Source organism: Salvia splendens, chromosome 18, assembly GCF_004379255.2.
Source record: "Salvia splendens isolate huo1 chromosome 18, SspV2, whole genome shotgun sequence".
Taxonomy (NCBI): Eukaryota; Viridiplantae; Streptophyta; class Magnoliopsida; order Lamiales; family Lamiaceae; genus Salvia; species Salvia splendens.
Genome location: NC_056049.1, coordinates 8,588,909 through 8,612,358, shown reverse-complemented (window position 1 = coordinate 8,612,358; position 23,450 = coordinate 8,588,909). Strand labels below are relative to the sequence as shown.

Genomic DNA, 23,450 nt, shown 5'->3' with positions numbered 1-23,450 from the left:
ATATATACAGAATCACATACATAAAGTGAGTTAGTCATTAGTGTGAGTAGAATGAAATGGGTCAAGGTTTGCAGTTGCCAGAGGAGAACTCACATGATTTTTCATGCAAACTTCCATCATTCAATTCCACTCACTTTTTACACACCTCTTTTGTGCTTTCATTCAACGGTTTTTACATGTCGAATGAAGTGCATTACGTAAATACTGATTTTTTAGGTCATTGTCGGTCCTATTTGCTTATGTATTTGTTCAAAGGGTAGTGATTTAGAGACATAATGTCTCTATGCTATAATGCCCTTATGTCATTTTGCTATAAGCCTAATTTAAATATGGACTAATGTACCCTTATTTTAAATAAAATGAAAATTGAATAAATATATATGTATTAATTTATTATAAAAGGAAAGTTAATTCATATTAAATTGCCATCTTTTATCTAAATATACATTAATCAAAAACAGTATACATATACTTAATTTCTTAGTGTTATCGTCCAATGGAATAGTAATATTAATTAGTATCTAATTATTTTATTATTAAATAATCGTTAAAGTTCTAAATCATAAAAAAACCTAGTACATATATGTACGTATATATATAATTTTTAATTGTTATCATCCATCGAAATAGTAATAGTCATTTGCATCGAATTATTTTATTAGTACTCCCTCCGTCCTATAACGTTTGTCACACTTTTTTTCTACAATCATTTTGTAAAAATAATTATAAATAGTTAAAGTAGAGGGAGGATAAAGTAAGAGAGAGAATAATGTAGAGAAAACTTTTACTAAATTATTCTCTCTCTTACTTTGCACTCTCCACTCTAACTATTTATTATTTTTTTTACAAAACGCAGAAAAAGGTGTGATTCAGGGACGAGGGGAGTATTAAATAATTATTAAAATTCTAAATCGTAAAAACAACTACATGCGTGTACACATTTAATTACTTAGTTTTATCATCCAATGAAATAGTAAGTCATTCGTATCCAATAATTTTTTTGTTAAATAGTACTCCCTCCGTTCCACTTAATATGACACGTTTTCCTTTTTAGTTTGTCCCAACTAAGATAACACATTTCCTTTTTTGGAAACTTTCTCTCTCCAATTAATACACTCAACCACTTTTTCTACTCCTATTAAAATATTCATCTTTCTTTCTCTCTCTATTTGAATACCTACACCCACGTTTTCTCTCTCCAATTAAACACTTTAACCAATAACTCCAAAAATCTCGTGCCGGCCAAGAAATGTGTCATCATGTATATACAGAGTTTCTACTTGTTATCATATAATGAAAGGATAATAATAAGTCGCATCAAATTATTTTATTATTATTAAATAGTTTTGAAAATTATAAGTCATAAAAATGAGTACATGTATATGTATACTTAATTTCATTGTGATATAATACAACGAAGACTAAAGTCCCATTTTGATCCTTAACATATTGCGATTTTTTGATTTAGGTCCAAAACATTATCTTTTGAATTATTAGGTCCCTCACATTTGAAATCGAATCACATTTAGTCCGAAATGGACGGAACAGTTAAAATGTAACGGTCAACGAATTTTAAATCGATTTTGACCGGATTAAGAGTTATAATTATGTTTTATTAATGTCTAATATCTAATTAACCTAAGACTAAAAAATTTAAAATATAAAATAATTTAACAAGGGATTTTCCACTGGTTGGTGGGGATTTTTTATTAAAACTTTCACGCAAATTAAACAGAGCAAGAAACAACTACATAAACAGATGAAGATGCTCAAAAAGAAGGAAAAAAAAGAGGTTACTCCATGAAGATAAAAGAAACATTCATTCAAAACAAAAATATACAAACCACAAACCAAAAACTGCCAAACACCATCCATATCTTTGATTCCCAACAAATATCTACAAAACCTAATTCACAAACTACCCCTAATCCCTTCACACAGCAACAGCCCTCCGCGCCCTCTTAGCAGCAGGGGATTTTATGCTCTTAGGCTGCTTCGCCTTCACCGGACTCGCCGTCTTTTTCACAGGCTTCTTCGCTGCCACCTTCTTCACCACCTCCGCCTTCCTCTAGTTCCCACAGCAACAGCCGCCTTCGATTTTTTAGTGGCAGGTGCAGCAGCTTTCTTCGCAGCTTCGTCGCCGCCGCCTTCTTTCCGGCATCGGATAACTTGTACGAGGCCTTGATTATGTTTAATTTCCCCTTCGCAGCAGAATTTTTGAGTTGGAGCCCTAGAATCTTCCTGAAATTGGCCGAAAAAATAGATTTGTGCGTGTCCTCCATGTACTTCGCAATCGCGTAAGGGCTCGAACTACGTTGGAATCGCCGGCGAGAACCTGGGTTGAATCGCCAGAGAAATCTAAGGTTCCAAGCGTTCAAAGTGAGAGATTGGGGAGATGGACGTGATTGAAGAAAGAAGCCGATTTGTTTTAATTTTGTGAAGAAAGAGACGTCGATTGGAATTTAAGTGAAGAAAGAACCCTAATCGATTAGAATTTTTTGAAGAAAGAGGTTCGAAGTGTTATGGACGATTGGAATTCAAGGCTGTAGGAATTATAGTTTGGACTTTTTTATTTTAATTTTATGTTTTAATTTCATGTTTTATTTTGATTTTATGTTTTATTTTCGATTGGAATGATGTTTTATTTTGATTTTATGTTTTAATTTCATATTTTAATTTTGATTTTTGTTAAATTATTTTATATTTTAAATTTTTTAGTTTTAGGTTAATTAGATATTAGACATTAATAAAACATAATTATAACTCTTAATCCGGTCAAAATCGATTTAAACTTCGTTGACCGTTACATTTTAACTGTTCCGTCCATTTCAGACTAAATGTGATCCGATTTCAAATGTGAGGGACCGAATAATTTAAAAGATAATGTTTTGGACCAAAATAAAAAAATCGTAATTTGTTACGGACCAAAATGAGACTTTAGTCTACAACGAAATAGTAATATTCATTTGCATCCAATTATTATGTTATTAAATAATCTTTGAAATTCTAAATTGTACTAGTATGTATACGAATGTTTATATACTTAGTTTCTAATTGTTATTATCCAACGGAATAGTAATAGTCATTGACATCAAATTATTTTATTCGTATTAAATCATTATTAAAATTCGGTCATAAAACGACTACATGTATATACATCTTAATTTGTTAGTGTTACCATCCAATGAAATAGAAATATTCATTTGCATTAAATTATTTTGTTATTAAATAATCTTTAAAATTATAATTGTAAAAAACTAGTATGTATATGAACGTATATATACTTAATTTCTACTTTTTATCATCTGATGATAGGATAATAGTCGCTTGCATCAAATTATTTTATTAATATTAAATGATTACTATTAAAATTCGCTATAAATACGACTGCATGTCTACATGCATATATACTTAATTTTTAGTGTTATCATACAACGAAATAGTAATATTTCGACACTCCTACCTTATTCATTTCTCTTTTTACTCTTTTTTTCCTCTCCTACTATAATCTATTTTTTTCTCTTATCTCTTAATTTTTAAACATTTATTTCTTAATTTCTATGCCAGAAACAAACGTATTAGTTAAAATAGAACGAATAGAGTATATAAATTAAAATATTATCATATTAGCTAGTATAAAATAACGTGAACAGTACCTAAATCAAATTCAAAATATTCAACTTTAGTACTCAAACTCAAAGTTATAAAAAAGTCTAAACCCCAATCTCTAAAATTAAATTAATCAAATAGATAAAATTATTTTTTTATAGAAAATAATAAAAAATCCTTAATATATCAAATAAAAAATTCAATGCATAACTTGTTTGTTTCCATATTTTCAATCTCGATTTCACGTAATAAAGTCAATATAAAGGACTATAAAAAACAACTTTTTGTATAATTAAATTGAAAAAATTAATGAAAAAGGAAATTGAACTTATGGATTAATGTTAACAAGAATGACAAAAGTTATGGAAATACGTGGGAATGAAAAATTGAAATAATCCTTATAGATTATGATTATAAAAAAAGACTATTACTATATTTAAATTTGATTAATCGTTTATTTATAACTAAATAATCAATTTGAAAATTTATGTAAACTGCCTAAACAAAAATCAAATGACTTAAAAAATTAAGTTCCAAAATTAAAATTAATCATATATTAATAAATGCCTAAATAATAATGAACTTTAATTTTGGAACATAAATGCAATGACTTTGGAACTTTAACTGCCCTTTTATTATAAACTAGTATTACACCCGTGCTATGCACGGACTAAAATAATTTTACAATATTAATTTTAGAATGTAATTTAATTAACTAAAATTATAAACAATAACATTATATGAGAATTGTTAATTTTGGAATTGTGTTGACTTTTTACTAAAAAAGGAAATGAATCCATTATTATGGAACGTATCAAAATGACAAAATAACTCCACTACTATGAAATGGAAGGAGTAGTATAATATTATATGTTTAAAAATATTATCACCATTTAAAACTTCTGACTCCGCATTCTTTTCAAAAGCTAGATTAATTTAATATTATGAGTTAATTTATTATAGGACACCTGCTTATTTTGTATTTTATCCTCTTAAATTAGTACTATAATTTCTAACTATTAAATGAATTCATGAATACGATTTTATAATTTGTGATTAAATTTTAAAGAATACATATTTGAATTTCATAGCTAGATGGATAGCAAATGATTTATCTCTATTAAATATAACACAAGACATTTAATATAATTAATCCATACCTAGGGATAGATTGTGCCAAACCAATTTATTATAAATAGAATTTAATAATTTTGCCAAATTAAAAAATTGAATATTGAGCCAAATTAGATAAAGAAACCCAAAATCATAAAACAGATAAAACAGCTAAGCCGCCAAGGCCCCAATAAGTAATTTCCTAACATCAAATATTTGAACAAATAAAATTACAACCACTACTCATATGGTTAGGTTTTATTGGATTAAATTTGATTTCAATGGTCATTGTCTTCCATTTATTAAAGAAATATGCTATTAGTTATTAGAGCTCTACTAATCATACGTTCTAACATACTCCCTCCGTCTCAAGTTACTTGAGTCGTATTCCTTTTTGGGTTGTCCCAAGGTACTTGAGGCATTTCTCTTTTTGGCTAAAAACAAAATATCTAATCACACTTACTTTATTTTTTCTTTTACTTTACTCTCTCTTCTTTTTTTTTACCTTATTCCCTTCTCTACTTTATTTAACTCACTAAACACAACTTTCTTAAATCCCGTGCCGAAAAGAAACGCCTCAAGTAACGTGGGACAGATGGAGTATAATCATATCTTTAGAGGCCCTTTAATCACACAATTTACATTTTATCTTTAATCATAAATATGAATTAATCATTTTGCATTTAAAATGAAAAATAAATTCAACTAAAATATAAATACGTGGAAAATAATATTGTACATTATTTTTATAAAATGGAAAAATGACTCTGACCGTGAGACTAAAAAATAAAGCAAATTTACATCACACAAAACAAAAAAAACTAAAGAATGTATAATTACCACTTCTCCTAATGAGATTTAAGATATTGTTTATCAAAAGCTATAATATAAGATTGTACTGGTGAGACTCTTCCTAGTCGAGCTTCATTTCATTGCAATATAGTGACCCTGTACACTAAAAACCCAAACCTCGAGACCTAAATAATAAACCCTTAACTTTAAAATATACTCATCATGACCAACAAATGAGCCAAACATCAATAAAATTCCATCTTCTCCGGCATAGCGTCTTTCTTCCTCTAGCGGCGCCTCTGCAAATTATCGCCATCAAATCTTCGAGCAGTTCAGTTGGTGGTGATAGTGGAGGCAGCGGCAGAGGCGAGAATGCAATTCTGAGAATCGAAGGTCCAGTCAGATGGAGAGAATGTGTACATCTTTGATTATATATTGTTGGGTGGTAATATGAATGTATTTAATTAAGAGTCTTTTCAATTCAAATGTCATGACTCTTCTCATTTCTAATTGTTGTTATAATTAAAAAATGGTTTAATTGAATAAATGAGTTTGAAGAGCAATTAATATTTTGGTAGAATGAAAGAGAGGATTCGTTTTTTGCCTTATTTAATTATAGAATAAAGATAAATTATAAACGTGTGGGTGAATAATAATATTGTGCATTGAAATGCACATTGATGTTGGGCGTTATTTTTGTTGTAATTATGTCAAACATTGAGGAAAAAAAATGGACGATCTATTTGACATTGTCTTCTTGAATTCTTTAAGATTGGTTAAGCCATGAATTACATTTAAATCTGAAACGGTTGGCTGGAACTTTAACGAATAATGATGAGATTTTTTTTTTAATTTCATAAGATTGCCTGAATAATATCCGTGAATAACTGAAACTCTACAAATTCATTAAAAACAGTTTTAATTAGATTAATATAATTTTCCTCCTAAAATGTCATTGTTGTAAATATCCCTAAAACTCCCCTTTTATATATGTACTAGTATCTCTCCCGTGCTATGCACGGCACATTATATTTTTTTCCAGAATATATATAATACCAAATAATTATGTAGCATAAATATTAAATGAAAAATAATTTATCAATTAATCCATAATAGAGATAGAAATTATAAATTATCGAGCTTCATTTTATTGCAATATAGTGATCCTATACACTAAAAACCCAAACCTCGAAACCTAAATCCTAAACCCTTAACTTTAGTAGAAATTATAAATTAGCGAGTTTCATTTCATTGCAATATAGTGATCCTATACACTAAAACCCCAAACCTAGAAACCTAAATCCTAAACCCTTAACTTTAAAATATACTCATCATGACCAACAAATGAGCCAAATATCAATAAAATTCTCCCTCCGTCCTAGTTCAATTTTAATTTGTTGATCACTAGAAGAAACTAAAACAAAGTTAACAAAAAAATAAAATAAATTAACATTAAGAAAAAGTTTAAATATTAACTAACATAACTCAAACAGAGAATGATCCTCAAAATAAAATTTGGTTTAGTGATAGCGTAATTTCACATTCATCTGAAAAACACATACAAACCTTACTTTGATGACCAATGAAATATTGTTAGGCTACAACTCATTAAGGGATTAAGGAATGCGAATTCCATATTGAAAACATTTTATCTTGTTGGAGATAAATCCAATAATGTAACCGGAGAAGCTAATGAAGTTGTGAAAAAGAAAAATAGCAAATGAGACATATTTATAGGTAACAAATATAAAGTAATAAATGTAAAAAATATAAAGTAATAAATGTCTCATTGTTGTAAATATCTCTAAAACTCCCCTTTTATATATGTACTAGTATCTCTCCCGTGCTATGCACGGCACATTATATTTTTTTCCAGAATATATATAATACCAAATAATTATGTAGCATAAATATTAAATGAAAAATAATTTATCAATTAATCCATAATAGAGATAGAAATTATAAATTATCGAGCTTCATTTTATTGCAATATAGTGATCCTATACACTAAAAACCCAAACCTCGAAACCTAAATCCTAAACCCTTAAATTTAGTAGAAATTATAAATTAGCGAGTTTCATTTCATTGCAATATAGTGATCCTATACACTAAACCCCAAACCTAGAAACCTAAATCCTAAACCCTTAACTTTAAAATATACTTATCATGACCAACAAATGAGCCAAATATCAATAAAATTCTCCCTCCGTCCTAGTTCAATTTTAATTTGTTTATCACTAGAAGAAACTAAAACAAAGTTAACAAAAAAATAAAATAAATTAACACTAAGAAAAAGTTTAAATATTAACTAACATAACTCAAACAGAGAATGATCCTCAAAATAAAATTTGGTTTAGTGATAGCGTAATTTCACATTCATCTGAAAAACACATACAAACCTTACTTTGATGACCAATGAAATATTGCTAGGCTACAACTCATTAAGGGATTAAGGAATGCGAATTCCATATTGAAAACATTTTATCTTGTTGGAGAAAAATCCAATAATGTAACCGGAGAAGCTAAAGAAGTTGTGAAAAAGAAAAATAGCAAATGAGACATATTTATAGGTAAAAAATATAAAGTAATAAATGTAAAAAATATAAAGTAATAAATGCCGCAAGTTTTTGTATTGCATTGGTGTATATATTGCAATTTGGGCATGTTATAATTATTGTTACGTTACTTTTAATTGATAGAATAAAATGATTGCAACATAATGTAAAATAGGTTATAATTATTTCAATTATTAACAAAATCTTCTAACAGTTTTCAATATAATGCAAAATATTACACAAAAATTTTAGTAGGTAAAAATAGAAGAGTAAATGCCAAAATTGGTCCTGAACATATGCTCATTTTATCATTTTGGTCATAAACATTAACTTTTGAATTTTTTGGTCCTGGACATTTCAAATCGGATCACAATTGGTCCTCCGTTAACAATTCCGTTAATATTTAACGGTCAACGATTTTAATCACAATTTTGACCAACTTAAACAATTTTTAATTATTTAATCATCAAAAATATTTTTAAATAAAATCATAAATAATTTGATTATTTAAAAATTGTTTAAGTTGTAATAAATAATTTGTGATTTTTTATGATAAACACAATTTTGACCAACTTAAATAATTTTTAATTATTTAATCATCAAAATTATTATTTTTAAATAAAATCATAAATAATTTAATTATTTAAAAATTGTTTAAGTTGTAATAAATAATTTATGATTTTTTTATGATAAACACAATTTTGACCAACTTAAATAATTTCTAATTATTTAATCATCAAAATTGTTTTTTTAAATAAAATCATAAATAATTTTGTTATTTAAATTTTTTTTAAGTTGGAATAAATAATTTAATTATTTAAAAATTATTTAATTATTTCTAATAAATAATTTATGCTTTTATTAAAAAAAATAATTTTGATGATTAAATAATTAAAAATTGTTTAAGTTGGTCAAAATTGTGCTTAAAATCGTTGACCGTTAAATATTAACGGAATTGTTGACGGAGGACCAATTGTGATCCGATTTGAAATGTCTAGGACCAAAAAATTCAAAAGATAAAGTTTAGGATCAAAATGATAAAATGGGCATATGTTCAGGACCAATTTTGACCTTTACTCAAAATAGAATGAAATGATTGCAACATACATACTTTCATACATTACTACAATAATAAAAGAACATAGGTTAAATTTTTGCAATTTTAGATGATTATCACAATGTTAAACAACAACAACAACAACAACAACAACAACAACAACAACAACAACAACAATAATAATAATAATAATAATAATAATAATAATAAAAATCAAAGCATATTAACAATAGTTTGTCATAAGAGTATGGACTCTATTTCTCACAAAAAAAAGCAAATAGAAACGATTGATCATTCCTAATTTGATCACTTAACTTATTTTATAAAATGCAGGGAATGTTCCTTGAATCCTATTGCCCTACATGAATTTTTTTAATAATTAATAGTTTAGATAAATAACTACATAACGTACTAAGATACGAAACAACGCTTCTACGGTACAGCCAAGGAAAACACATTCCAAGGAAATTACATTAGGATCCACGTTTAGTCATTTAAAAAACATGCACATACCAGACTTTGATGACTGGTGAAGTATTACTAGGCTTGAGATCATTGAAGAATGTTAATTTCATTGTTTCAATTTTCTTCCTCTAGTAAGATCACAATATTAGGAACATAATAATACAAAAGAGTGGTTAAAATAGATGAATATTAATATATTGAAAAGAGTACGAACCATACTAAGAATAAAGTCTTATTTGGTAGAAAATTCATGACGCAACGGAGGAAAGAATTGTGCAAGTGAAATATAAGCTAGCAAATAAGTATAGATAGACAAAAGATTATCAAATCATTATTATATGGAGTAATTAATTTGGCAATTTAAAAACGTATATCGCACGACATGGACAACCTATTCATATTCACTAAATTGTGAGCCGTAGAGAAATTATAGTATAATCATATCATATTATTGGGTTAAAAAACGCCACAACATGGAGTAATCTATTGTTTTAATTCTAAGGTTATATGGACTCTGTAACTGAAATAGTTACAGAAACGCACAACAGGAGTTGACTTCTTTTTTTTAAAACGGAGAACAGGAGTTACATTCCATTTATTCCATTTTCTTTTCAATACATGACCTAATTATTAGATATAACAAATACATTTTTTCAGTTATTGCATTAAAAGTTGACACACAAATTAAATAAATAATTGCATCCAAAATTTATAAATATTCAATTCCCATCACAATAACCGTCCAAATATATAGGAGTATATGATTATGATCATGATTGTAATCAATTAACCAATTTAATTCCTATCACCATAAGTCCATAACCGTCCAAATAAATTCCTATCATATTTGTATTGCATTTACATCCCTTGAATAAAATAGTTATTCAAAACCTACCAAAACTCAACTTTTATATATGTATAGATAGATCATTAGTATGGAAGAGAGATTGGCGAATTTGAGTATATTTGCTGCCTAAAATCAAGGCATCACAATATATAGCTAACTCCTAAGCAAGAGGCGTGATTCTTAAATACAAATTTTAGTTTTTATGTGTAAGGGTAGTATGATATATGTACAAATTATATATTTAAATGTAAACAAAATAACATTATAAAATTACTATTTTAACCTTGTTATGGCATTGTCATTAGAGCATCTCCATCCATGCTCTTGCCAAAGAGCATGGATCTGGGTCCGACCTCAGATTTATTAATTTTTTACTCTATGCTCTTCTCCATGAGCACAACACTCGCATACATGCTCTTCCGCAATGACATGCTCATGGGTTCCACCATTTCATTATTTAATTTAAATACTTCAATTACTAAAAACATTTCTACAATATAAAAATACATTAAAAATACTCGAACTACTATGACAAATTAAAAAAATAAAAATTACATACTTAAATCCTAAAAAATAAAAATTACATACTTAAAATCCTAAAAAAAATTACATAATAAAAATCCTACAAATTAAAAATTACTTATTTAAAATCCTAAAAAAATTGCATAATTACAATCCTACAAATTAAAAATTACATACTTAAAATACCTTCGTGGAAGACTATTCTATCCTCAATATTTTTCGAAGACCTCGTATCATTGCATAATGTGCATCAAGTTGCTCGGGAGACATGTGCGACGTATTTTTTTAAAAAATTTACTCCTATATAAGGGAGGAAATTACAAATAAACTCCTATACTATAGATAGGAGAAAATTACAACTGATGTCAAGAGGGCTCAAACTCGGCAACTCAATATTGGCCATATTGAGTTGAGTCAAAAGGGTCCACAACGAGTTGGTGGGCGGTTGAGGTGGCACAAAGGGAGCAGAAGCGGCAACGGCGCGACGGCGGTTGGCCGCCGCCTGTTTCCTTCCTTGTGGCCGGCGTTGGGAAATACTTGGGCCGGCGTCGGGGCCACATCATCCGAGCCGACGTCGGATAACGACCTCGACCGTTTGTTGGAGGAGCTGGAGGAGGATGATAAGCCTCCCGTATACTTCGAATGCGTACGCACCTCCTGCCAAGCGCTGAGGTAATTGAATGCTTTGTAATAACAAGATTGGTAGGTCGCCATGGAGGCACTGATGATGTCGAGCTCGCTCTTGCCGCTCCCCGCCGACTCATGTTCCTGGAGGTAAATCCCCTGGAACTTTTAGATTTCTTTGTTGGCTCTGAAGATGGCATTGCGCACCATACTCTTATTGCGCTCGATGGTTCCCTCCGGTCGGGTGGCATTATACTAGCGAGAGACGCTGAACCAAAACCTATCCCCGGTTTGGTTCGTGCCAACCTCCGGATCTTCGGAGATTTCCAAATAGGCTTTGAACATCATATGCATCTCCCTCAGAGTGTATGGGGTGCGGACGTGAGGATCGCCGCCACGACCCATGACACGAGTGCTACGAGGAGGAGGAATATGAGGAGTTTGGGGGCCGCCGCTCCCTCCCGGAGTTTGGGAGCCGCTGCTCCCTCCCGATTCTTGTTCTGGTGCCCACCCGTATCGCCCATCGGGGGCATCTTGATCGTCCACCGAGTAAGGACGGTAACCACCCGGAATTTGAGAACCTTGGGTTAGAGGATGGGCGAGAATTCCGTTTCCGGACTAGGGAACCATTCGTGGTTCCAATCACGGGAGCCGGAGGAGTGATCGCCGGAGCCGGACATTTTTGTTTGCAAGAGTGAAGTGAAAGATTAAGAATTGATGAGAGAATTTTGATGAGAATTCTACAGTGTGGTGTAAAAATTTTTCTATGGAAATGAAGGTATTTATAGATGAAAAATGTGAGTTTTGGGGAAAAAAATTGAAAAATAAATTAAAAGTGGTGAGAAAACGGATATAATTTATTGGGAAGTGAGAAAATATTTTTATTTTTTAAAATGATTTTTAAATTAAAATTCGAATTTAAAAAAATGAAAAATGCCAATGGCTATGCCGTTGGCTAATGGAATGTTGCCACGTTGCCCTGCTCAGCGGCACGGACGTGCTCGATGTATCGAGCAGCGGTGGACAGCAGGGTGCCGCACCATCGCCAAGGACACAGTCCTTCAGCACGAGCACCGTTGGGGATGCTCTTATGTCTTAAAATAATTTCTCTTGTTGAAATTTAATAGAGTATAAAATACATATGAACTATAGCTGTAGCTCATTTACTTCTTCTAGTATATTAATTAGAACTAATCGTTCTTTCTCATACTTTTTACACAAAAATATACCATGAACAATTTATTCTCTCTCATAATTTATTACTATCATGTTATTTGGATAGAGTACCCATTTCATATTATCACATGTTATTAAGTCATTTCTCTTTAATATAGAAAAATTATTTAATCTTTTCTATTTGAATCTTTATTCTTGCTTACTATATCATCTCTCAATTTTTTTTCTTAATTCTCATACCTATTTAAAAGAAACAAGTCATGTAGTATGAGATGGAGCTTGAGAGCATCTGCAATGGTGGACGGACTGTAGAAAGGTATAAATCTTTCTTATCTTTTATTCACAATGAAGAGTACATCATATATAGGCTAAGGAAATGCTATACATGGTAAGAGATTCTTAACAAATCTTCCTAATTAAATGGCTACAATCTTCTTCCAATCTTTTCCTGATTTTGGGCTATCTTCTTGATTGCAGAATATTCTCGATATTATTTTTGATCTCCAACACTCCCCCTCAAGTTAAGTGACTGGATTTCCGAAGTTTAACTTGCCCAGAACTTCTTGAAAGTTCTTTGCAAAAATGACTTTGGTTAAGATGTCGGCTAGCTGATCCTCGGATTTCACATATGGAATTTCAACTATCTTTTCTTCAAGGTTCTCTTTTATGAAATGTCGATCAATCTCGACATGTTTGGTTCGTTCATGTTGCACTGGATTTTCTGAGATACTGATCGCTGTCTTATTATCGCAAAGTAACTTGCAAGTCTTCTGTGACTCCAAGTTTAGCTCCTTCATCACTCTCCTTAGCCAAAGGATTTCAGTCAGGCCACTTTTGATACCTCGGAATTCGGCTTCTGCACTCGAGAGAGCCACTACCTTTTGTTTCTTGCTTCTCTAAGTGACCAAGTTGCCACCCACGAAGGTAAAGTAACCACCTGTAGAACGCCTATCGACAGGGTTCCCTGCCCAATCTGCATCAGCGTATCCATGAATGTCCAGGTGCCCATTTTTCCGGAACAATACCCCGTGCCCGGTGGTCCCCTTCAAGTAGCGAACCACTCTAAGCGCTGCCTCCCAATGTTCATCATGCGGGCTATGCATAAATTGGCTAAGCATTCTGACGGCATATGCTATATCAGGTCTGGTGTGGGATAGGTAAATGAGTTTCCCAACAAGCCTTTGGTATCTTCCCCGATCAGTTGAAGCTGCCCCTTTAATGTTCTGAAGCCCATGGTTCTGAACCATTGGAGTATCTGCAGGTTTGCAATCGAGCATTCCTATTTCTGTTAGGAGGTCGAGAACATACTTTCGCTGACTAATGAAGATTCATTTCCCAGATCTAAGCACCTCGATCCCAAGGAAATACTTGAGATCCCCAAGATTTTTCATCTCAAACTCCTTATCCAAGTGACCCTTGAGGTCCTTTATCTCTTCTGCATCATCTCTTGTAATAATCATGTCATCTACATAAATTATCAAGCAAGTGATCTTTTCTCCCCTTCGTTTGATGAACAGGGTATGGTCAGAATTGCTCTGCCGACAACCATATCTTTTCATTACCTCCGTGAATCTTCCAAACCAGGCTCTTGGGGATTGCTTCAGCCCGTATAGTGTTTTCTTCAGCTTACACACCTTGTCTTGTCTAAATTCCTTTGTGAAACCCGGTGGGGCCTCCATATAGATAGGATCCTTCAATTCTCCATGAAGGAATGCATTGGTGACGTCATACTGATGAAGTGGCCAGTCTTTGTTTGCCGCAATTGAGAGTAGAACTCTAACAGTGTTCATCTTTGCGACGGGAGAGAATGTCTCTGAATAATAAACTCCCTGAGTAAGTGTGTACCCTTTTGCCACTAGTCGAGCTATGTATCGTTCAATGCTTCCATCTGGTCTCCGTTTAATTGTAAAGACCCATCTGCAGCCTACTGCGCGTTTCCCATTAGGCAATGGGTTGAACTCCCAAGTGCCGTTTCGTATCAAAGCTTTCATTTGTACTAACATTGCCTCTCTCCAGTGCTTGATTTTCAAGGCTTCTTCGAATGTTCTTGGTATCTCCTCTTCACACAATGCCGTGTGGAATGCCTTCGCCATTTTAGACATATTAGCTTCAACAAAATTAGCCACTGAATATTTGTTTTTCTCCCTATTCTTTCAGGCGAGTATCTCTTTGGGGGAACTCATCTCGTACTTCGTGGAGGGAGCACATACTGCCATGTATCCTGATCAATGGTAGTATCTTCTTCTTCTCCTTCTGTAACAATGGGGTCAGAAATAATATCTGAACTGTCAGGATTCGGGCTAGATACTACCTCGGATTCCGTTACAGTTGGATCAGAGGAGCGCGGCGGAAGCGTTGTTTGGCTTAATCCTGTAGATGGGATCGGCTCATGGATGGTGCCAACTTGCTCTGTTGGTTCCGAATCAAAGTTACTTGGCACATACCACCGAAGGGAGTCACTTTCTTGGGTCTCTCCCTGTCTCACACTCTCCCCCTGAGTTCCAAGGTGGTAAAAGAATTTTGTTTCAAGGAAGTTGCAGTTCATGGTGGTAATAACCCGTTTGGTCTTGGGGTCATAACATCTATAGCCCTTTTGGTTGATCCCATACCCCAAAAAAATGCACTTAATTGCACACGGGGAAAATTTATTCCTTTCATGTTTTGGGACATGCACATAAACGGAGCATCCAAATGTCTTAGGTGGTATGGAAAGGGCTGAGGGGGTTTCTGTTAAGGTAGAGAGATGATCTAAAGGGGTTTTCCGGTTTAGTATTTTAGTAGGAAGTTGGTTTAGGAGGTAAACATAGGTGGCTATGGCTTCAGGCCAAAAAGATGGTGGAACTTTTGAGTCGAATAGGAGGGCTCGGGTCATTTCAAAGATAATTCGATTTTTTCTTTCTGCTACCCCGTTCTGTTCTGGTGTGTGGGAACATGAAGTTCGGTGAATTAACCCATTATCACCAAAAAACTGAGTCATGGAGTTATTTAAAAATTCTTCCCCATTATCAGACCGTAGGATTTTAACGGATGTTTGAAATTGGGTTTGGACCATTTTTTAAAATAACATGAATTTGTCACATACTTCAAATTTATGTTTCATAAAATATACCCAAGTAGTTCTACTGCAATCATCAACAAATATCACAAAGTATTTAAAACCTAGGCTAGTCCCTATAGGCGCTGGGCCCCACACATCAGAATGAACCAAGGAGAAAACAGTGGCAACACGAGTATCATTCTGTTTAAAAGAGTTTCGGTGGCTCTTGGCCAAAACACAAGCCTCACATGAGAAGTTTTTAGGAATAAAAAGTTTAGGAAATAAAGATTTCAAATAACCCGGAGCGGCATGGCCCATCCGTCGGTGCCAGAGCCAAGTATCTTGATTGGTGGATCCGTGAGCAAGCATCGCCGCACCATCTTGTCGAGAAATCTCGTCCACAAAATAGAGCCCACGACGCTCAGTGCCACATCCAATAATCTTCCCCGTCCGAATATCCTGTAACATACAGAAGTTGGGATGCATCAACAACGTACAATTTAAATCCTTAGTCACATGACTAATTGACATCAACTTCTGAGATAGTCTAGGAACATAGAGACAATTAGAAATATGCACATTAGGAAAAATCTGTATAGTCCCTGCCCCTTCAACTGGCGTTACCCCTCCATTCGCAGTTTTGATATGCGACTTAGGGGTCTTATGAATTTCTAAAAAATCATTTTTATCGTATGTCATGGTATCGGTGGCCCCACAATCAAAAATCCATCACGTATCATCAATTATATCACAATCCCGGGCCTCAAATGCACATGATAAATTTTCCAAGGGTGCAAAGGAGGTTTTGCATATAATAGGGTCAATTTTGTAATTATTCCTAAGCTGGGGGCGAGATTCGCAATTATTCTTCAAATGGGGAATTTTTGTATATATTCAAAACTCTTGGATTTAAAGGAAATATGAGAGTTACTGGGGTTAGGGATTTCGATCCCCAACCCGTTACCTCCGTTCTTGCCGCCGCCATCTAAACGGAGCGATGCTACCATCGCCTCTGCCGTCTCCCCCCACCACCATTGTTGTTGCGCCTGCCACCACCGGTTGGGAGACCGCCAGTATCTGGTCCCTTCTCCTGGAGCCTCGTAGCCTCTCGGTTCCCTTCGGGCTGGGATTTTCCTCCGCCCTCTGTTCCAATTGCGATTTTCGCCTTCCCGGCTTTCTCCTCTTCCCACCATTCCGGATATCCTACACATTGGAAGTACGTCTCCTTTGTGTGTTTGTGCATCCCACAGTGGGAGCAATAGAGTTTGGATTTATCTGGTTTACCGTTTCCCTGACGGTTGGCGGCGGAGCGTGAAGGTGGCGGCTGACTCCTGTTTTGCGGCTGTGATGGGCGGTATTCTCGAGCTCCAAATCCAAATCCGACCCCCGATGATGTTTCGTCGGCGGTGGAGTTTGATTCGGGTGCCGGCGACATGATTTTGAGTCGAGCTACCTCCCGTTTCACCCATCCATATGCTACATCGGCTGAGGGGTATGGATCCTCTTTGAGGATCTCACGTCGAAAATCTTTCTTATATTTTATTCACAATGAAGAGTACGTCATATATAGGCTAAGGAAATGCTATACATGATAAGAGATTCTTAACAAATCTTCCTAATTAAATGTCTACAATCTTCTTCCAATCTTTTCTTGATTTTGTGCTATCTTCTTGATTGCAGAATATTCTCGATATTATTTTTGATCTCCAACACGGACGGCTTCCGTCCGTTCGTGCGAGCGGCACGACAGACGTCGTCCGCTGCTGCGCTCGCGCAGCTGGCACGGCGCTGCTCAATGCATCGAGCACGTCCGTGCCAGCGATGAAAGGGGGCTCGAGAATGGGCGCGAATAGAGTGTGGATCAAGTTATATGGAAGATAACCGAACCGGTTGGATCAGTTAGCAAATGTCGTTGCCACTTGATCAATGCAATCTCGCTCTTACTCATTTCCTACCAAAGTAATTTATAAACTCCCAATTTTGCACTACTTTAACAGTAAATCGGCAAGTTCGGGGTCGATCCCACAGAGAAGCTAGTGTATCAAGTGTGTGAGTAGTGAACAGGGGGTTGCTGCTGCCACGCTTTAACTTTAGGAGTTTTTACCTACTGATTTTACTCTAGACAGAATTTGACTTACTAACTTGATCAAGGAAATTTTAACTACTGGGTCAAGTGAATTTCAGACTGGAATGAAAATTAACTACGTGAAACAGTAAACACCACGATGAAAACGAAAGCAACTTTGATTAAAACTAAACTCAGAATAGTACAACGTGAAATTTAAACTAAGCTAACACTTCGAAAAATACGAAAGCAAGTAAAACCGTGGAGATCCTCGGCGGGAAACTTAAGAATACGCCGACAGATATCAAGTATTCTGCAGCGCTCCTTCGATCACCCTTTCTAACTAAGAATTACTTTATCTAAGCTATCTAGAGAACTGAACTAAACTAGAGGGCTAAGCTAAACTAAACTAAAGACAGAAAGTAAAGGATCAGATCTCTTTAATGTGGTGGCACATCCTCTATTTATAGACACGACCTCCAGCTGGATAATGATCTTGGCAGGGAATATTCGCTCACGCTGAGTGTGAGCGACTAATCGATTGCTACGTGCTCTCCTTCTAGAATGACGACGCTTTTCAGTAACAGATTCATGACTCAGCTTCGTCCTTGCGACTCATATATCAGCACGTGTCCCCTTCTAGAGCGTTGTCCTTGCTAACAGAATGATGAGCACCATCCAGCTCATTGCCTCGCGTGTCCTTCTTCTGGAAGCATGTGGTCCCCTCCTTGCCTGCTTGGTTACTCCCCTTGATCAACTCCCCCGATTTCTGGCCTCCTTTCACCTATTGTACTTGCTTGATCAGTTTCGCCTTGTTGCATTGGTCAAGCGGCATTCCTGCACATTTAACACTTGCTTTGCGCGATAAACCGATCAAGTAGGGTACATTTTACCACTAAACTGATTCATGAAATGAGCCTTATCCAACTGATCACACTTAAAATATACTTGTCTCCAAGTATAAAGAAAAAGAAAAGAAAAAGATAAGGCAAATTTCAGGCATGGTTTACTCTAAAAGAAAATGAAAAAGAAAACAAGACTCGAAATAAAAACTCATATTCACATAGATGCATTAGATCGAATAAATTTCCAACAATCATGCTCAAGTTTGAGGTCAATCCATTTGCCAGCAGCTTATGTTTCTTCTTATTTTTGCTTTTACTTGATCAAGGTGTCAGTTCGTCAAGATTGCTCAATTTAAAAACCACTGTTGGATTCACTCAGTCACTCATTTCTCACCAGAGATGTTAGGACTGTTCACTCGGTATTCCCACAAATTTAATACAATGAATCGGATTGCGCAAGATAGTTCCTTAAGGTCTTTGTTTCGGGTGTAATGAGGCTTAAGGGTAGTGGTGTATCAAGGTAGGGTCATAGGGGTTCTAAGTTTAAAAATATAAACTGTAAAAAGAAAAACACGTGAGTCAAGAAACCAAAGATTTGAACCACTTATTTCGCCACTAGATATCTTACTTGGTCAAGTGGCGACTTCTAGCCTTGAACTTTTGGCTTATTTTTTGTTCTAACTTCCGACTTATCGGGTCAGGTTACAACTTTTCCTGCCCTCTTTTTCTCAAACTTTTCTTGATAACAACATTTTTTTACTTAATTTCTGACTTGATCAACCTGATTGACTAACTCGCTCAACCCGACTACCCTTTTATTTTTACTTTCTATCGTACTACCCCTTACTTTGAAATGACTCATCTCTTGACCTTTTTTCCTCACGTGTTTGAAAAAGAAAAAGTGTATGGATATGGGTTCTGGTTTCAAAAGGAAGGGTCAAAGTGTATGGGCTCAATTTGGTTAACTAAGGGGTGTCTTACTTGACGAGGCGGGTTCGTGGAGCGACAGAAGAAAAGGCTCAAATTGGTTAAGTCCTAATGCCTTTAGTCCTTACTACTTGTGCAATTTTCATCTAAATATCAAAAATTCAGCCTCTAGTAAAACTTTTCCGTGTAAAGATAGTAGAAAGTGTTATACTTTGACTTATAACTCACATATAGAGAGGCTTCACAATAAGTTTAAAAATTGAGCATTTCCATCATACTTACGTCGTTCAAACTGATCAAGTTTTTTTTGCAATCAAGTTTCTACATGTAAACATACTGAGTCCTTTTTCTAACTCTTCCCAAAGTAATCAAATCTTCCACTTATCCGATTTCATGCATATTGCCTATTTATTACTATCTGATATTTTGTATTTACAAAAATTTTGACATGTATGATTTTTATGTTCTGGAACTAATCCTTCCCCCTCCCACTGCATATGAACTCGTCCTCGAGGGACTGGATGCAGTGGAAAAAGGGTTAGGTACATGCAACGGCACAACAGAAACCAAGGAAAACTTCTCACACTTAGACCAGACACTGGGCTAAGTGTGAGACAGTGCGAATAATCAAACATGCCAACCAAAACAACAAGCAAAACACATAGGCAAAAACGGATAGAAACCTACACAAACTTCTCACACTTAGTCCATGCACAAGACTAAGTGTGAGAACGGAAAAGAAAACAATAATTTATACAAATAAACTGAGTTAAGGGTGATACTACTGCCTTTGAGATGGTTGAACAGGGGATGTTGCAAGCCTTTCTTATTGCCTCCATTTCACAGGCCTTCCTTATTGCCTCCATTTCACAGGCCTTCCATATTGCCTACAGGGCGTTTGCGTTCATTGGAGCTCCTTCTCCTTGGTATCTTTTCCCTTATCTCCTTCGGGTGGAGGAGCATGCTGGCAGGGTCAGTAAGCCCCATACCTTGACTAGTATGGTGGCCCTTCTTGGGAGGAGGAAGGATACTCTCTTCCTTCTTCCTCTGCTCTCACCTGACTGTCCTCCACAACCTTGCTTGCTTCTATGGCTGCCCCGGTCCCTTGGGTCGCTTGTCTCTTCTCATCCATCTGTCGCCTCAAAACCTCAGCTTCCTTCAGCAGTTGATCCGTCGCCTGGCAGCGCGTCCTTCCTGAGACAGAGTCATCCTCTCCATAGTCGAAAAGAGGTTCCATTCTGCCTCCCTTCGTCGTAGTAGGAGATCACTGGGAGAGGCAGGGAATCTTTCCTCTCAATATTTACCACTGGGGAGACGGAGTCCGGATTACTTATATAAGCCGGGTCTACATATTGGAGTGGACCGATAAATCTGGAAGACGATAATGGGGTTCTGGTGGTCAGTGGGGAAAGGTTAGGGTTATCTGGGTTGGCTGGTGACAAGGATCTCCGATTACCACTGTTGATACCGGCTCCTGAAGAAAAAGTGGAAGTATTAAGTTGAGTGCTCTGCACTTTTTTTCTGGCGATGATTGTGGGTGATTCCTTGGAGGGGACTTGAACTTTGAGAGAATTAGATGAGGATAGCACGAATGTTCTGAAGGCAGTTGATGAAAAGTGGGATCAGAGAAACCCCTTTTATACTGAAATCCCGACTATTGAGATCCCTACCTGTTGAGATCTCTGCGAGTCTTCGCATACAGACGCGCCTTTTCAGAATGCCAAAGCTTCTCCGATACGCTTCCTCCTTCTCTCTAAGACGTCCTTTCATTGCGACAGTTGGCGCCGCATGACACCTCTCTAATGGCTGCACACGTCTTATCACCTGCCCTTTTCAACTCAATCACTGTACCGCCAATTAAATTCAAATTTTACTTGATCAAGTGGACAATTAAATCTAGATGAAAACTCACAAAATTTCACTTGATCAGTTTCTTTCCTCCACTTCCGACTTTAAAAAAAACAACACACTAAAAATTATTTACACTAACAAGGACTTGACCGGGTACCCCTGGGATGTCACTTGATCAGTTTTAATAGATTAAGAATTTATTGCTTGATCAAGCAGATTACCCATGAGTACCCGATCACTCTTTTTACAAGCTTACTGTCGAGAGTTAGGCATGAGTAGTGGAATGTCATCCACCACAAATGCCTCCATTCCTTCTCTGTACGGCTTTACCCTGTGACCATTCACCATGAAGGAAGGCGAATCTGGTTCGCTCCCCTAGAGTTCGATTGCTCCATTCGTTCGGATGGCGATAATGGTATAAGGCCCTATCCACCTTGACCTAAGCTTCATTGGCATCAATTTCAGTCTGCATCTTAGTCGTTCGGATTGGAACAGCAGTACCCTCTGGCCCACCTTAAGTTCCTTCTTGCGAAGGTTCTTATGGTGCCACTGTTAGGGTTTTGTATACTAGAAATCACCTTTCGAGTGATTGGATACTGTAAAACTCTAATGGTTATTTTCCAATAAACGCAACAGATTATTTTTGTCATAATGTTGTTATGTTTTACATTTAATGGTTGTTTATTGCATATTTAAATGTATGAGCAAACGTAACAAAGTCTAAGTCTTTGTTTTAGTAGACCGGTTGTGGGCGTCGTCCAATTTAAGGTAACACGGTCAGTTCTAAACAAAGAAAAATAAGAATTTCACAACCTAGATAGGCCTAGACTACCTATCGCGAAAGGTTGCAATGTCAGTCCGATTATTTCTAAACCTTATTGAAATAAGATGACGTTGGTGTGGTATAGCACTGAATGGATCTAACAGCAAGACGAGTCTTTATGCTATCTACTGAAAGATGAGGTCTTGAGAATTAATTTCTTAATCAATGTACGTTAGCATTGAGCATACGATATTGAGTATCCACTACTTTGACTTACCGAAGGTGCGGGTTTTTCGTAACCCAACGATCCAGGTATATTGGGTAGTGGTGATCATTATCTAGAGGTGCTAGGATTGCTATTATGTTGAAACGTGCGCGAGGAGAGTCTCGTTTGATAACATCCACAAGAGGAGCTCGAAACGAGGTTTTATTATTCGGAACCTAGCTAGCTGGAGTTTGATTACTCTATGAATAATAAATAAGAGTTTCTTGCTAAGTCCACTCTTGGAATTCGAAATATGTTAATTAATTAAGTCTATAGCAGACATTAATTAATTAATGGATGTTTCCATCTTAAGCGTGGGAAATAAATCAAATACTATTAAAGGAAACCCGGAATACTTGTAATTTCGGATTTGGAAGGCAGTGCAATATTACTTCTGTAGTGGCTGCTCGTAATATTCCAATATAAGCTTATATTAAATTGTGGGTTCAATTTAATTAGTAAAAAGCTAATTGGGTGAGGCCTGTTCCAGATTCTTCCTTAGATCCTTGATTGGGCCAAATATGTGACTTATATAAATAGGAGAATAAAGGAGACAGAAAACACAACAATTATTTTACAAAATTTTCGTCCCCCCCTCTTGAGAGAGTTTTCGAAAATTGTGCTCCCTCCGTGAGCTGAGTTCTGTCTTCCATTATTCGAGTCCTAGTACGTTGGTGAGATTTGCCTACACAAATATCAGCGTATAGTCCGGGACACCAGTCAGAATATCCGAGGTCTTGTATTGAAGATCTTCACGTGGAGACGGAGCAAGCCATCATCGATTCTTGATTGAATCAACGAGGTAAATTGGCTAATTCCGTAGTAAGCATGTTTTAGGAATTTTATGTGCTAAAGCATGTTTTAATTCAAGTTATGAGCATGATACATGTGATAATTACGCAAATACATTTTGTCTAAATAATCTGCTAAATAGATC

The 23,450-nt window shown here is 35.1% G+C and overlaps 1 pseudogene; it reads right to left on the bottom strand.

Annotated features, from left to right (window-relative positions):
• Window positions 1-1,887: 1,887 nt before the first annotated feature.
• LOC121777020 lies at window positions 1,888-2,432 on the bottom strand (annotated as a pseudogene).
• Window positions 2,433-23,450: the final 21,018 nt, after the last annotated feature.